At 32.2% G+C, this 17,950-nt stretch overlaps 1 long non-coding RNA gene across 1 annotated transcript in view; it reads left to right on the plus strand.

Annotated features, from left to right (window-relative positions):
• The first annotated feature begins 5,902 nt into the window (after positions 1-5,902).
• The window catches only part of LOC111733153, a 21,916-nt gene continuing 9,868 nt past the window's right edge, over positions 5,903-17,950 (plus strand). The window contains exons 1-3 of the long non-coding RNA XR_002777857.1: positions 5,903-5,945; positions 7,699-7,716; positions 16,874-16,887. This is a non-coding gene — a long non-coding RNA (uncharacterized LOC111733153). The remainder of the gene's footprint in view (positions 5,946-7,698; positions 7,717-16,873; positions 16,888-17,950) is intronic.

Here is a 17,950-nt window from a genome sequence, read left to right on the forward strand (position 1 = left end):
GGAAATTCTCAACTTCCTAGCATTAATTATTTATACTTTTATAAAATTTTAATGATAATTAAATGTTCTAAGATCAGTAATTTTTAGTTTGTCTACCTTATTTTCATACAAACAAACCAGTTTTTGCATTTATTTTCCACTAGGAGTTAGTTCTTTTGTTCGGTAGAGTTGAATAATTCAGAGAAACGCATGGTATAGCCTCAATTCAACATATATTGGAGCAATATTAGGTCTGTAGCACTCCTTGAGGCCTGTGTTCAATAGTATCCTTGAATCGATTTTAAATTATTTTCAATGAAGGATTCAAATTTGCATTTATTAGAGATAAATTATTTAAATATTTGGGTGTACAAATATAATTAATTATAAAGTGATTTCTGGTTGTTTGTTTTGTGTTTTGCAGGGAGTTTGTGCAATAATTATCAGTGTTAAGTTTGCTGTTGAAGAATAAATCATAGGGAATGGCTTAAATATCAGGTTTTTGATTTGTATTTGTAAGTTGTGGTTTTAACATTTGCCTGGATTTGATTGGTTCTCCTTTCAGATGCTCATACACAAAATGAACTGACTTCATTCTTCAATGATTGATTAGATACCACAAATACCTACACATCACCACATAAAACTAGATACTGGCATAAGCAAGACCTGACAGTAATCTCAAAGAGATCTTTGAGCTCTGGTTATGAGTGCCTGTCCCTGATGTGGAATACCTTACTGTGTCTTCTTTGAAGTGGGTAGAGGCTAAATCTGGACTTTGGGAGTTCATTGGCTATTCAAGATTTCACTGCCAGAGAGCAAACATCTTCCCAATTTAGCTGGGTTACTTCATATATGGATTATGACAACTAAGCTGGAAAGGTGCTACTGCTACTGCCCTCTTTAATTGCTTGAAGTGTTTGTTCTTAAGCAATAAAGTTGTATTTGTTTTATATCAAGAAATATTCTCACTTAATTCCTATATCCTAAATCTCTCTGGGCCATTTGAACCACAGCAGATCACACATATTTCTCCAAATATCACATAAACTTTGCGAATTTTGTATTTCTGATCATTTTTAGAATGCTACTAACTGTTTTATGTTCTTGGTATCCAAAGCATTTGAAATTACTTTATTTATGACATTTATAGAACACTAAAATCACTTATATCCTCTGATAAATAGTGACCGTGTTCAGAATCAGTATCATGTATCTTTTTAAACTTGTATCTCTGGTGTTTAACGTAGTCTAGCCTATATCACATATGCAATAAAAAATTGTTGAGCAAATGAGTAAATTAGGCCATTAACTATTAACCAAATATAAAAATCAAGAGTGAAGCTGTACTCCAGCAAGGCAGGTTTCAACCTTTGATTAATGTCCTGATGAATAGAGGATGAAATTTAGATACTCAACACACACTAAGGTTATAAACCAGGATGGTGTGAAATTTCCAAGATTCTAAACTCCTTCTTTCTCCCAATTAGGAAACATACTAGAATGAGAGTGAATAAGAGTTATGATATTTAGGGACAGCTATGAATTTATTTTTAAAAAAAACAAGAAAACCATTTACAATGTTTTCTGTGATCTCTTCGGAAGCATGCTTCCCAAAGGAAATTATTATGAAGAAAATTTTCTTTGTAATGGTTAAATGTGCTACTTTTTAAATAAGGAAATTGTGTTTTTTAAACACAATTCAGAGTGAGGTAACATTTCCTAGGAATTATTAAGTCTTGACATTACCAGTAGTGCTATATTTCATTTTCAGAAATCCACAATGATTATTAAAGTATCTGAGAAGTCCTGCAGTAAAGATATAGCTTGGTAAATAGCTAACAAGCATTTCTGTTATCTATGTACTAATTATAATCATCTTATAACTTAGTCCAGAATTTCGACATATCCATATTTTCAGTTAAATCTCTAATATTAATCTAGAATACCATCTGCTAGAAGATTCTCAAACCTACTAAGAAAATAAAACTATTGCTTGATTATGGAAGGGTCCAGCTTTCACCCACACAGGAGGGAGAATAGAGGAGCAATTACCTCCTCTGAATAGGAAAACATTTTTTAGCTGGAGATAATTTTAGTGCCCAAGCATATACTTCTAGAGTATATGTTGTTTCTGTCTGTCTCTGCATATTTTTTCCTGTCCTAGGAGAGTCTTGAACAGAATTTATATATAACTTATCATCTGCTCTACACTACTAAATTTATTTTTGTGATATTAGTCAGGATTGGTTAAGTTATGCCAAGCTATCAAACAAATCCAAAATTTCAGCAGCCAATGACAATAAAAGTCTATTCCTTGATTATGCTATTATCTGTTATGGTAAACTAGGGACTTCCATTTCGATGTCACCAAATGACTGACAAAGAAAGCAAAATCTGGAAACTCTCATTTTGGCAATTCCATGTTTCTGCTCAGAAGGGACAAATCTCACTTCCATACACATTCCTGTGCTACATATACCATCAAGAGAACAAGGAAGCACAATTTCTCTTCTACACAGATGTCGCAAAGAGCAAAATATGATTGAATAGTAATGCTATCATATTAGTCGGTATTTATGAGGTTGAGTACCAAATGCAAAATAGTTATTTAGAATAAATTAATGGATTTATTTAAAAACAAAAGGTGGGAAGAAGACTGAAGATTGCTGCTAGCCTACCTGGTAGTTGCTGGGAAGAATGATATTAAATTCCCAGAATGACAGCAGTAATTATTGTATTACACATCACCAGAAAATTTTACAACAAAAATATAATGTTATAGCAGACCAAATCATTCCTATACGCTTTCTCTCCCAGATAAGGTATTCTGATTGATGTTGTCTATTTTTCAACCTTTTGTCTATTTACAACACTTTTGTAATTTTGCACAAGCCAAAACCTTAAATTCCTTAATGGATGGCATAGATATGGTGGAGAGGCAGACGTTGTCCACAAAATTATTTAAATGTCCTGCCTTAAAAACATTGCAGGAGTAATGACATTTTATAGGTTTGCATTTACTCTATGGAAAGTATAATAGATTTCTGGCAAAGAACAGTTTCTACTATATAGTGCATAGTATATAATTTGAGAGGAACTATGGAGATATTATACTAAAATAGCTATACTTACATTACTGACAAGAAAAAAAAGTGTTTCAAAGAATGACTAATTTAGTTTAGTGAAGCAAGGCAGAGTCACTAAAATTTAGTCCACAAAGAAGGTAGAAAGGAGAAGTTGGCTCTTTTGTTGATATTTTGAACTTTTAGGGACAGAACCGTTGTTAATTTAGGCAAGTAGCACATCCCGAACCTGAATTGGGATACTGGTTTGACACACATTCTGAGGAAAGATTGCCACCTACTGGATCACCAGCACCACTCCCTCAGGTCTTATCATACATGTACATGTAGTTCCTTTATAATTACATGCCTTAAAAATAAAACTTCAGTTTGTCTACAAAATTTTGCCACAGTTATTTAAAGGGAAGCTCAGGGATGTGAAATTATTCTAGTTATCCTCCAGAGAGCTAAACATGAGCTGCTTAAACACTTGGCTGCTGCTTTTCCTTGTTTCAGGGTCACACTTACAAGCTGTTTAGAGGAGATTCTGTTTTAAATGTCCGTAAGCATCAGCTGGATAGCCTATCTCAATCAAATCTAATCCTCACACTGGATTTGTAATAGATAACTATTCTGTTAAAAAAAAAAAAAACATTGCATTTTTAAAAATGTATCTGACTACTTGAAGCAGTTCTAATCTTTATAAAATGTTCATCTTTCAACTATTTTGTGAACCACGTATTACAAGTATGTGGATAAGAAGAATACAATTGCAATTTAAAAAGTATTCATACTAGCAGCAAAACTGTTGGTGATTTCTCTGCACAAATGGCATACAACTTAAATTATACGTCTCCATTCAGTTGTCACAGCATGGCCTTTTGTAACATACACAAGAGATTTCAGCTGTATCTTTTGAGTTTTGGTAAAAGAAGGGTGGATTTGCAACTATAATGACATTGTCAATTCTGAAGGCAAAAGTGTTTAAATATTAGTGAGTTAATATAACTTGATGATGTTTAGTAAATCAATATAACAAAAGACAAAGAGATTTAAACACATCAAACAAGAGAATGAGGAAAGCTGCCAACTGGAGGAGTAGATCTAGAATAACAGTTCAATGAAGGCAAAGAAAATAAAATAGAAGTAAAGGATTAAGGATAATTATTAGGAATGAGAGTAAAAAGCTGAGATGGTGGGGAAAAAAATAGTGGAGAGGTGTCTATACAGGAGACGATGTGATATAGAAATAACGAGAGCAAAACCAAAACTTTGGAATTGCACAGACCTGGGATCACTAGCAGTGTGATTTGGGGCAGGCTATTTCACTTTGCTGAGGACCAGTTTCAACTCCTACAAACTGGAAATAACAATTTCCCCATAATTTTTAAAATTAAATTAGATAATACATGGTCCTGAAATAATAAATATTTTCTCATTTCACTGTTCCTTTGAAGGGTTAAAAGAGAAATAGAAAAATAATGAAGACCTTTGTCAATGGTAGACACACAGATACAAAAGAAGAGAGGCAATAAAAATAAATTTAGAAAAGAGAAGCTAAAATAAAAAGGACTGAAATAGCATCAGCCCCAGGAAAAACAAGATCTTGATGAGAAAATTGTTGCCATGATAAAAACAGTACCAGCTCAATATGATGCGTACATTCTCAAAGTAAAGTAAAATATTCAGGCAAACAACATTTGTGTTGGCCAAACCACACCAAATGACCTTCTTAGCTATTCTCATCTATGAATGTCATTCCTAATTTATATCTGTAAAATTTTCCTGTACCTCTTTTTGAGCTGTATTTTCACTTTTTAACAACTTTCTGGTCATTCCTGTTTGAATACCTCCACCACTCATTCAAATTAAAATTTCCATATGAAATCTTATTATATTCACTGTCAGACTTGATTCTCTTCCTATGATGTTTTCATTCTTAATTAATAGGATCATTGTTCCCCCAGGACAGAGGTTACTTAGCTCAGTACCTCTACTTCTTTCTCTTTCTCTGTTACCACACATCCTCTGTCATTTGTTTGTGGTAGCGATGGCTGTGAAAACAGAATGCATACAGTTTCTTAGAATTTATGTAGTGCTTTCTCACAGATAACATCACTTAATTTTTACTTCTGCTGAATCTATCTCCTTATTTCAATTATTGCCACTAGCATCTTAGCAAATATCCTTCCTATTTCTTGCCTGGACTATGATTGTAGCATCTAACATGGCCTAAGGGTCTTCGATCAGTGTTCAAAAGAAAATTATTGTTTTTTCCTAAAAATAAAGTGCATACTCCTTAATAAAATATTTAAGAAATTTCATCATCTTACACAAAATGGTTTTTAGCCTAATTTTATTTTATAAATTCTCCAATACTTTTTTCCTGATTGCTCCTACTCCAGGATGACTGTACCTGACTTTCTGCCCATCAGTAGCCCATTCATACTTCGAGACCCTGATCCAATGAGAATTTCTCTATGATCCCTTGCCCAATGAGAGACTAGCCAAACCATAAGGTACAGGTACCAGTTTCTTGGGATACCAGAACATCACTAGAATAAATTGGAGTTGTTTCTGACAAAAAAGATACATACACACATATTCAATTACACATCATGATTCAAATGTAGTATTTTTGAGAAAGTCATCCAATTCTGCTTTGGAATCAAATAATGCATAGTCTAGCTGTGCTTATTTGAAATGAATGACCTATTCTATCATCAAGATTTCAAACTTTGCCAAGTAGTTGTCTAATTCAGGATAGAAATTAAAAAAAAAAAAAAGAAATAGAAACATAATAGCCATAGACAATTGGCAAATTGTTTTCTTTCTTTCTTCCTTTTTTTTTTTTTCTTTTCTACAGAAAAATAACTCTTTATTGGTCAGTGGAAGAAATTGGTAAGTGAATTTAATTTTCTATATAATAATTATTAACAGAAAAAATGACTTCTGCCCACAGCTACTACATAAATACTAAACAAATAATGAACCAGTTTTTAAAAGACTCCAAATTTATTAGCTTGTTCAGGGCTTCAAATGCCAGCGTTCCTCCAAATTTATGTTCATTATCATACTAATTGTCTTGTTTCATAGAATTGAGTGCAGGTTTGTCTCTTCCAAGTCTCTGGGAGACAGACCTTTTATCTTAGACAACTTTGTGCTAGAACAGAACTATGAACAGTTGCAAGAACTAGAACTCAAGAACCATACCCTCTGTATTAGTTGCTGGGCACAGAGCCTAGTAAAAATTTATATTTTATCTTATGTTTTAAAGAGATGATATAGTAGAAATGAGGCATGAGGACAAAATAATAACTAACTTGAATATTAGCTTGTTACATTATAACTAATAGCATGAAACATTCAGGATTTCATACACATACACACACACTAAATATCAAATTTAAATGTAGAAATATCTGCTTACCCAATATGGACTATTGTGTGCATAAATGAAAGTGTTAAAAAGCAAATGTACCCTCAAAGCAGCTGTGCAAATTTTCTAGTTTTTTTTTTTTCTGCTGAATTTTAGATTTATAAAAACCATGTCTCAGCTGCTACCTTTCAACAATTTTACTCTGAGGCAATAAATAATTCAATGTGCTAATTTGACAGATGACTCTCCAGGAGCCTCCTACCATTACTAGCATCATTAGGCCATAATATGCGTGACGAGGATGCACCATTCAGCAAATGTCCTTCACTTGTTTACCCCTAAAGAGCTGTACTCTGCACAATTAACTAATGAAGCATTATGGGCCTCTTTTTTTTTCCTTGCCTCCTATTTCAATATATCAATGCAGAGAGTCTGAGGCAAAATATATTCTGCTTCTTTTTACTAAATAAGTATTTATGAGATGGTTAGGACTTCATTCTAGCTCCCCAAATGAATAAGGAGGAAATAATAAGATGGTCAAAATGGATCACCATCATCCTTATTATTATTACTTCCTTTCTCTTCCATAATTTGTGAGGAAAATGTAAAAGCAACTTGGTGTGGAAATGCCAAAAAAAAAAAAAAATCAGTGTGTAAACCATCTGCTTAATATTTGCTGGTTATTACAATCTTGAATGTTCTCTCCATCAAGTTCAGAAATTTTATCCTCATCTGAAAACCTGATTACATGTGAATTTTTTCAGACTTTTCTTTGAGTTTTAAATTTAATTCCAATTTGAAAAAATACTAAAACCATACTGTGAGTATTCTAATTGTTTTTGCGCGCGTGTGTGTGTGTGTGTGTTTGATTCTACCTTTACTGTTCAAAACAACAAAAGCGTATGCCTACAGGTGTTCATATGAAGTCACTAAGTCCATGTCTAAATAGTTCCATCTCGCAGAATTGAATTAAACAAATATCAGCTGATTTGTCTGTTATTATTGTTTACTAAACATTTCCTCATCAACGCATTATTTTGTTGGGCAAAGATGGTTCTAAAATAAAAATGATTTTAGAATCTCTTTCTTGCATTTGCAGAGAGTGTATTATAGGTTCTTAGTTAAGAAATTATTGCATCCTTTATCATTCCTGGCATTATTTTGTGGTTTAAAGTATAGCAAATGAACTCTGCCCAAATCATTTCAATTACAAGAAAAGTGGGTGGATCCTAGGATTAAAGCAGCTACATTGTTCTCTTTTCAACCTTTATGCAGATCCACAGTGATACTGATGTTATTTCCCAAGAGGAATAGTCACAACCATTCTTCCTAAATGTAAAAGTATTTTCTCCCATTGATAACACATGTAAAAAGACAATTACTATGTTCCTCTTTGCACAAATAATAAATAATCATCATTGTCATATTAATAATAAAAAAATAGCTATGATTCTTTTCATTTAATAGCTATGATTTATTAGGAACTATTTCAGTCCAAAACTGTTATGTTTATTGCATGTACTAAAAAATATAAAACAATGGTGTGAGGGCTTCTTAGTTCCTTCATGAACCTCGAAGTTGCAGAAAATATTTACAATAAAAGAGAAGGAGAACCATTATATTTCAAGAATTCTTCAGATAAATTCTGGTTGATTATCAATAGCCTATCATCTTTATAGGCTTTCAAAATTACGTAATGCTATAATCCATATATCTGTACACACTATCCCACTTGAACAATCTGTTCATTTCTTTTTAGTAGAATAAACTTGAAACATCCTAACTCAATAATTAGTAAATTTAATGGAAAAATAATTCAAACACTTTTTTAAATGTAAGTGTTCTCAATTGCCTTATTATAGCTTTATGGCAAATCATAGATGCAGTAAAAGTCTAATAATATTTCTGATATTTTATATTTAATAAGTTGGGTACTATTTAACTTCTTTTTTCTATCCACATGTAAATATGGTATAAAATTCAATGTGCATGTAAAACTTATTTTTCAAAATGTTAAAAATGAAAAAACTATTTGAATCCAAAGGAAGCAGTGGTTTCCTTGCTTTTATATTGGGGAGAAGGCTATGTATCATTTTTAGAAAACATATCCCACCCATGAAGTTCTGAGGAAATTAATGAGAAGTAGGAACATTTCCAACTAATGATAATGAAGAAATTTCACAACACTGAATATATTTCATGCAAAATTTCTTTACAAAATATAAAACCACATTTATATAAATGCCCTTCCTTTCCGTATATAAAACCTTAAGTAAAACATGGTTTACTTAAATTTGTCAAATATAATGGAAAATTGTTTTACTATTTGAAATATGTACTTAATGTAGTCTATTACTTACAGAATCTATAATTTAACCCACATACTCTATTGAATGGAAAAGAGACCAAAATATGGAATATCTTATAGAATAATTACATGCTTCATAACCATGGAACAAGCAAACTTCATCTTAAATGGTTGGTCATTTATCCATATGAGCTATCCAGCAAAAATAGTATGGGTAATAATATTACGGCTTATAATTAATAAAATTACCTCTATAATTTTAGGATGTTGGCATTTGAAATGTTTCAAATATCACTAAGAGCACTGAAAGTCACTAGTAAATATTGCGTGCTAATGTTTTAAAATATGATTTCCATACAAAAAAAGCTAAAAATCAATAGTCAATCAGTCAGAGATTAAAAATTACAAGCACTCAAATACATATAGTTTTTATATAAATTTATCTATAATCAATGAATTTAACCAAAATTATCTCAAATTATATTTAAGAATTCTAATGAAATAAGTATTCCTGCTTTTATTTAAAAGAAAAAAATTAAAACCTACATGTAGTGTTTTTCAAGATTTTTTGCTCATTCTTATGTAGTAATTTATTCCTTTTAGTGTGACTTTGCTAAAAATTCAATAATGTGCCATTAAAAAAAATCATAGCTATACTAAATACATCCCAGAGAGGCACACTCCCATAGATATGCCACTTAACTGCAGGTTCACAGTTCATTGAAGACATTTCTGTTTATTTTGATATCTTTTGTTAAAGAAATCCACAGTAACAATGATGACCAGACAAAGAGAGGGAAAAAAAGCCATTCATCCATTCATGGTTAATTGAATTCCCTCATATTTCATAAACAGATTGCCTGTCTGTGGGGTTGTGTTTTATTTGAATAACTTTCTTTAAAATGCTTTTCCTATATAAGATGGAGAATTACAATCATGCTTTTCCTATATAAGATGGAGAATTACAATCCTATATAAGATGGAGAATTACAATCATGTTTTAACTTTCTTTAAAATGCTTTTCCTATATAAGATGGAGAATTACAATCAAGGTCAAAACATTTTTAAGTTAGTTTATTTGATGGATGCATTGCCATAAGAGGAGGCACCCCTCCCTTTTCTCTCCCCTCTCTCCCACAAATTGCCTTTAGACTGGATGTTTATTGCTCAATGTAAAGAACAAAACAGGGAGGTAATTAAGCCTAGAATTGCCTGCTGTTGCTTATGATGGTCAAGCCACCCTCCTAAGACTAGGAGTCCTACCAAATCCACAAAGAAGGAGTCTTGGTTCCCCAACAAAGATAAGCAGCAAGACATCATTACTGTTAATTACCTAATAAACAAAGAAGACTTGGTATCGGTGGCAAACCAGCAAACTTGGGGCGGCAGCTGATGCTGTAAAGACAGTTGGCCTTACTCTGTCCTTTTGAGCATTGTGCTACAAGATGATCCACCTCTGTAAAGAGCTCAAGTAATTAGGCTCCAACCACTGTGTTTATACATGCTCTATTCTGTATAGTGCTCAATAACAACAAACAACCTGTCCTCTACAGACAGGTGGCATCTGCTAAACATCAAATAGAAAAAAGAAAGAAATAGAAAGAAAAGAAAGAAGGAAGGAAGGAAAAAAGGAAAGAAGAAAGGAAGGAAAGGAGGGAGGGAGGAAGGAAGGAAGGAAGAACAGATTTCAAATACTAGTTCATTAATTTATAAACTAAAGGACAAAGTACAGGAAGACAGCTGAGAAATATAGACATACACTGAAGTTTATAGCTCCTTTAATAAATTAAGTATGAATTAAATAAAACATGATATTTATTTCATAAAATAACTATTGGCCTTTGATATACTCTGTGATATAATAGTACCAAGAAGTATTTTAACAAGAATAGACATATTTATGTATACATATATATACATATACACATATTTATGTAATATGTATGTATATAAATATTATATATATTTTTAATGTTTTTTAAATTTTTTATTACTCTTGTCATTGATTATGCATAAAAGTCAACCAAAAAATAAATAGGTTAAATAGAGTGGGATGGCAGACATAATAAATTCAAACTCAGACAAGACTGTGCCATAGAAGACCTATGTCCATATAACCACAGAACATGGAGATGATTGAGTGGATTTCAGTGTAATAAAGTGGTGTAGAATTAATGCCATCATCAGGCAGACCTGGTTTGTTCCTTTGTCAGTTAGCATCAAATGAGTTAGAGTTCTTGAATTTGATTTTCTCATATGTAAAATAAAGCTAATAATGCATTTCTCTCAGCATTGTTATGAGGACAGACATAATGCATACAGATGTCTTAGCATAGTGCCCAATACATAGCAGGCTCTCAGTTAATAGTGGTTCTAATAGCTGACTTGGAAAAAATTACTCACTTTTGAGGCAACCAGGTAAATGTGACATCGAAAAACACAGAGTGGACCAAATTATAGTTGCTTTGCTAAGTACGTACAGGCAACTCTTACATTCTCCACTAGTGGAGACCCTATCAGCAACAGAAAGAATACAGAAAAGCTTTGAATCTCAGAATCCCCACTACCTCAGACATTACTCAGATGTTTTAGAGAAAAATGGGATGGTTAAAAGCACTGAGCTTGAAATGAGAATGACCTAAATTCAAATTCAAGCTTTGCGCTTACTAGTTCTGTGTGCTTAGAAAGTGTAGTAACTTAAACGTCTTAATTCATGTCCTCACCTAAAAAATAAGATGTATAGGGCTAACCACTTTAAAACATGAACTACCTAAGTTTGAATTACAACTCTGCTATTTACTTAAGTTAAATCTCATATCTTTGACCTATAAAATAGGATATAATTATAACTATGTTATAGGATTCTTGTGAGGATTAAATGAGTCATTTTATACATAGCCCTTAGAGTAGTGCCTGTGTTATGATTTGCTCTTATTACCTGCTACTTAGGGACTTTTAAGACCCTTTTAAGACCCTCACCTACCTGTGATATTAAATGTTATTTTTAATAATCGCTGGTTGCACATGAATATCACCATCATGCCCCAAATGATCCCCATGGTTTTCTGAGACATTTTAAAGTGAACCTTTACATTTGCATTTAAGAGAGTCAGTCACCAGTATGACCACTACAATTGCTACATGACACTCTCTGTGTATTTTCCTTCCCTCTTTGGTTCACTCTACTTCATATAAAGTATTACAAAGCTGCTTGAAAGTGATTCCATATTGCCACTGCTATTATAGGATCCCAAGTTTGTGTCATTCAAGGTTGCTAAAGCTTTTCCTTCTTGTAGCAGGTTCACAGCAGACAGGGTTGGAAACTCTACAACTCTCTGCTACACCTTGTCACCTGGGCTATTCCTCATGGTTCAAGGTTCATAAAGCCTCACATGAAGTTAGCTTCTAACTCTTACTTCCCTAGGCTTCCAACCCAGGGAATCAAACCCAAGGTCTTCCTTATCACTGTCATGGTCTCTCACCTCATATACTCTAGAGCTGTAATGACATCATCCTTAAATAACTAATTAAAAGTGAAAAATTCATTAATGCAAAACAATTGTCCCATTGTAGACCCATAGAACTTATTCCTTGAATTTTATAGAAATTAATCAAGCTGAATTTGCATACTTGAAGCCTCTGAGACTGATCAATTATGAATGACCGTAGTCCACTGATTGTAAAATCCTGCTCCTTTGTTATAAAGACAAATTTCTCACTTGCCTTTCATGACAAAAAGATTAGTCTGACACAGCACTCTACTCACTAGTATACTCTTATATAGTAAACTTTCTGAGCTTTTTATGACTGTCAGTAATTTATGTAAGTCACTAGAGCATTGAAGTGCACACACTGCAGTTCTAGGATAATGAAAACTTGCATTACATTTAGCTTAGTAAGTAAGCATCATCAATAACATCCACCAAGAAATAATAAAAATAATAAAACATATTGTGCTTTATTCTTTTGTGTACATTAGCTCATTTAATTCTAAATTCAAAAGTAATAATTCTTTAACTCCAAATTCTAAGTTATATCTATTCTGTAGTTATCTCCATCATTTGCTCAAGAACGATCATGAGCTTTAAGTTGTTTAAGATGTCTAAATTTCTTATCAGAAACTCCTATCCACTATTTAAAGGAAGGCACTTTGTTTATAAATTCAATCATTCTTTTATTTTTGTCACATTGATTAAAACCTTCATGATAGAAAGTTTTTGCTATAGTGCATATGTAGACTTGATATTTCAATAAAACTTAGCCATAGGATATTGATAAAAGATTAAAACACAAAAATGATTATTTTATTAGAATTTGTATAAATTTGTATGTCGTACAAATGACACAAATAGTCTTAAAATGGTAAAAGTAAAATTGTTATTCACAGAATATAAGTGAATTTTCAAGTATTACTGAAAGACTGAAAATGTTACTAAGGTGCAAAGATGTTTAAGATGTTCTATTTGAAATAGAACAATGGAATTTTGCAGAACTTGCAAGTCAGGCCATTAGATTGAGGCACATAATTCTGAATGATTACAGTCAGCATACCAACCTTTAGTCAATTCAAGAAACACTGAGCAAGACGAAGATAATGAGTACATATTCCTTCATTCCTGATTCACTACCACAACATATTTTTTTTTATCCATAAAATGGCAAACTTGTGGCCATTTTCTTTGTTTCCCTCACTGTGCAGTTAACTATCATACTCCAAAATTCACTCTCTTTAAAGAAAGTTTTACAGTATTTACAATAACAAAGTACTCTGAACTGATGAAAAAGAAGATGTATTCTTATAAACATTGGTATTATGTCAATCCCTATGCAAAACCTTGGATAGGTGTTTTCAACAATCAATCAAAAGCTAAAACTTAAAATTAACCATTTGTAGGGATTATCGTTCAGATTATAATTTTCCTCAATGTTAACAATTTTAATATTTTTATTAACCTAATGTACATACTCAAGAAAGCAGACTTTTTTGTGTTTTAACCAAGTTGTTTATGCTGAGTCATCAAGTATTTACTGCTGTTTTTGTCATGTGCCTCATTCTATTTGTGTTAAATGACCTTTAGTCCCTGGTCTAAAGCAATAAAGTGAATGCTTCCTGTTCTATCGATTAGGAAAGGCCTATTTTCACACTAATAAAATGAGAAGCCCAGTTTAATAAAATACTTTTTTCTACTAGTGGCCCTAGGTGAACTGGAGACTTGAAAATGTTGGCAGAGGTCAACTGAGAGGACGGAGGTCAGATCTGCAGTAAATCAACTTTCAGGAACAAATCACTGGACACTATAAAAATCAAAAGTGGTTCTTTAAGAGACCAGCTTGACCCTCCTTAACCAGAAAATAACATCTGACCTGGCAGCGAAATTTATCACAACATTTCAATTAAAACTTGGCAGACACACTAGCAACACACAGTACTGCTACAGCTGATGTTGTAATAGGAAAAACAGACAAGGAAAAAAATAGTGATTCTCGCTCCATATTACTTACAAATATGATCTGTGCAATAACATTTTCTTAGCCACATGAAGTTTTCTGGATACTAGATTAACAAGCCATGTGTGGATAGCGTACGACTTTTCATTAATTTATTCAGTACTTTCAGATGTCTGCTTCTTTATGACACTAAAAACAGCCTGTCAATATTAGTTAAAAAAAAATCTGATTTTTTCAATCACTATGTACTTATATTCTAGATTTCAAATAAATCAGTTTGATCATATGACTTTCTTCCCACCTCTACCAAAAAGAAGTATGCCAAAAATCAAAAGAAACATTTATTTATTACATGCCAGTCCTTTTGGACGTAGTGTGATCTTATACCCAGTATAAAGTATAATATTTAAATCTAAATGACACACATGGTCTCAGCAGCTCTCACAACAAAAGTACTAGGGAAATGTGCACCGCTTAACTCAAATGACATCACATGTTTGACAACAAAGGATCTTTATAAAGATTAAAAACATCTTAAGTCATATAAAAAGTTTGTTAATTCCCCTGAATTATTTAATTGCACATGTGGTTCACATGTGTAATAAAAGAGCCATAGGAGAAAAGGACATTGCTTTCTCCTCTTCTAATAGTTAACTATGTGTGACCCATCAATGGTAAATAATTTTAAAATGAGATGGCAACAATAGATAATTTTAAAGATCTCTTTTGCTATAAATACTTAATCTTTAAATATTTCATGTGTAAAATAATAATGTAATCCAACTATGTTGCAGATTCAGAATAAAGCTTAGGGTTTTTTGACTTCTAGGCTACAGGAATGTATAGGTCTTGGTAATTCCTCAGAAAGAAGGTACTATGCACAAGCTGCCTTATTTAACGTAGGAAAAAAATACTAAAATCAAGTAGAAAGTGGCACTATTCCAGTGGAGTTAACAAGGGCAAAACACGAGAAAAGTAAGTATAGTCATGGCATCTTTGTTATTAGATAGATAGATATAAATGTTTATTTATACGTTTATAATTATTTTATTTATGTAATGTTAATAATAATATTAAGATACAGAAATATTCTGATTATTTAGTTAATGACCATATAACAGATGTCAGTGTTTAATCAGATTAAACAACATTTTTAAAAATCAGATTAGGATTTATTTTAATATTAATTTAATGATCACAGGATCTCGAGTAAAGACCCAAGATGGATTGTATCCATGGGCAAAGGCCAAACAACAACTCAACACACTGTGCAAATGAAAGTTTTGCAAGACATCAAGTAGAGAAAAGTGATAGAGAAATTCAAGCAGCATGTGATACACTGTAAAATAGTACACCAAAATGAAAAGAAGCTGCAATGACAACATTCCCTTGCAAACTGTGATTTGGTTTCAACAAAACATCATTGGTTATTGCATTAGTGTTTTACATTTGAATTTTATTAGAATTTTGACTTTGTTTTTAATTTGTTACTTTTTTTGGTATAACAAAATCTACTTCAAAGTAAGAGTGATGCAAAGTTGGGTGTCATGTCAGTGATGGAAATGCTGCAAAAATATGCTTCCAAAGTAGGAGTTGTTTGATGTAGACTTAAGGAAGGCTAGAACTTAGAATACTCCTTAAAGAAGAGGAAGTACCTGGTCAGAAAGTAGTCTCTGAAGTGAGATGAAATTAAAGATATTGGCAATGTTAAAATGTTCTTTTCAACATTCATTTTATATGTTTATTATGGTTTCAAATTATTTCAATACTTAAAATAGAATATTAAATTAACCTTTTTTTTCTAGTTTTATTGAGATATAATTGACATAATATTGTTAGTTTTAGATGTACAACACAATGCTTTGGTATATGTATATATTGTGTGATGACTGTTACATTGCTTAGATAACATCATCACCTCACATAGTTACACATTTTTTCTGGTGATAAGAACTTTTAAGATCTATTGTCTTAGGAACATTCAAATATACAATACATTATTTTTGCCTATAGTCACCATGCTGTATATTACATCCCCAAATCTTATTTTATAATTAGAAGTTTATACCTTTTGACCACTTTCACCAATTTTTTTAATAGCCATTATGATCAAGAGTCTCCCTTGCCTCCAGTGGCCTCCCTCTTACATCCCCCTTACTTGAGACTCCTGTAGAGCTTACCCAAATCCCAGTCCTTTTGGATTGAATTGACCAATCCAACCTTAGCCTGGGAATTCCAAAGCACTCCATTTCTGGATCCTAATGTATAGACATGCACCCCAGGTACTCACTCTATCTGTACTCTGCCTTGACCTTCCCATGTAGCCTCTTAATGTGTGCCAGGTATTTACTTTTCCCAGAACCTGTGAGTAACAAACTTCTCTATTTCAATTTCTCTTGTGGTCTGTTGCTGGACTGTGGCTCACTATCCAGAACCCTGTGCTGCACTTAATAAAGCTTAATTTGACAAATTCATAGCATCGAACTTTGTTGGGTGGCTCCCTACTGTGTGGCCCAACCTTTCTCAGAACTGTGTTGTGGTCTGGGGCTTTTCCTTATCCTTCCTTCCTTCAGTTTCTCTCTTCAAAGGGACTAGACAGGCACTGTGTTCTGAAGGCTCTCTCCTACTCCTACCTCCTCTCTCTTTCCTTGGCTATTCCCTCACTGAATAATCTCATCTAATTCCATCTTGGAGTCTGTTTCTCAGAGGTCACTGACATAGTGGGACAGCTACAATTTTTAAGTTTTTTGATCTACATTTCTTATAGATATTTACTAAAATCATATATTCTTTTGTCATCAGAAGCTGTATGATTTTTTTTTATTTTTATGCAATTTGTACTTTGAGTTCTTTTAGATTACTCCTTATATTTAACCTTCATACAGATGGAAAAAATAATCCACTTAGTTACAGGTCAACATTTTAGAAATATTAAAAACCTTTTTTTCTCTTTGCTACCTTGTCTAACAATATAAATTAGGAGCATGACTAAATAATTGAAAATCACATAATATAGATGTCTGAAAAAGTTTTAAAACCTATTTTAGAATTGTGGAGTTTGTGACATAGAACAAAATCCACTACTCTCTGAATAGCAATAAAAATCTTAATAATAATGATATTTGCTTAATATTATTTATTGAGTTATTACTATATACTAATTTCCATAACCTCTATGAACTAGTTAATCTTCCTATAATTATAAAATAACTATAGATTTATTCTAAAAAATTATTGTCCTTTATCATAACCGAAGGATTTCTTCTTCCCTAGAAATGCTTCTGATTTTTTTTTCATTACATGATTATTTCTTTTAAGTATTGGAAAAATCTCTATATATTTGTTGAATAAAATCATTTAGATTATGTCCGTAAACAACAGCAGTACTGCATGGTGACCCAATAAAAGATATTGTGGATAAAATTATAGTATTTTGAGAGACATATTCCATTATTTCAGGCAAATCCTTTCATAATTAAATCATGACTTGATATAGTCAGTTGCTGATGGTTAGCTAATTTTTCCAAGAGAAAAGAATGAAGAAATAGAGAAAAAAGTATTCGAATAAATAATAGACAAAATTTTCCCAAATTTAATAAAAATTTTGACTTACAGATTCAAGACCTCAGCAAACCCCCAAAAGGTTAAGTACAAAGAAAACAATACTTAACAATGCTTAGTCAAACTACTGAAAACCAATATTAAAAAAGTCACCCTTTCACAGTTACTTTAAAAAATTCTATAGCAAGAGAAAATGCCCTTCAAAAATGA

The sequence above is a fragment of the Pteropus vampyrus genome, unplaced genomic scaffold, assembly GCF_000151845.1.
Source record: "Pteropus vampyrus isolate Shadow unplaced genomic scaffold, Pvam_2.0 Scaffold531, whole genome shotgun sequence".
NCBI lineage: Eukaryota > Metazoa > Chordata > Mammalia > Chiroptera > Pteropodidae > Pteropus > Pteropus vampyrus.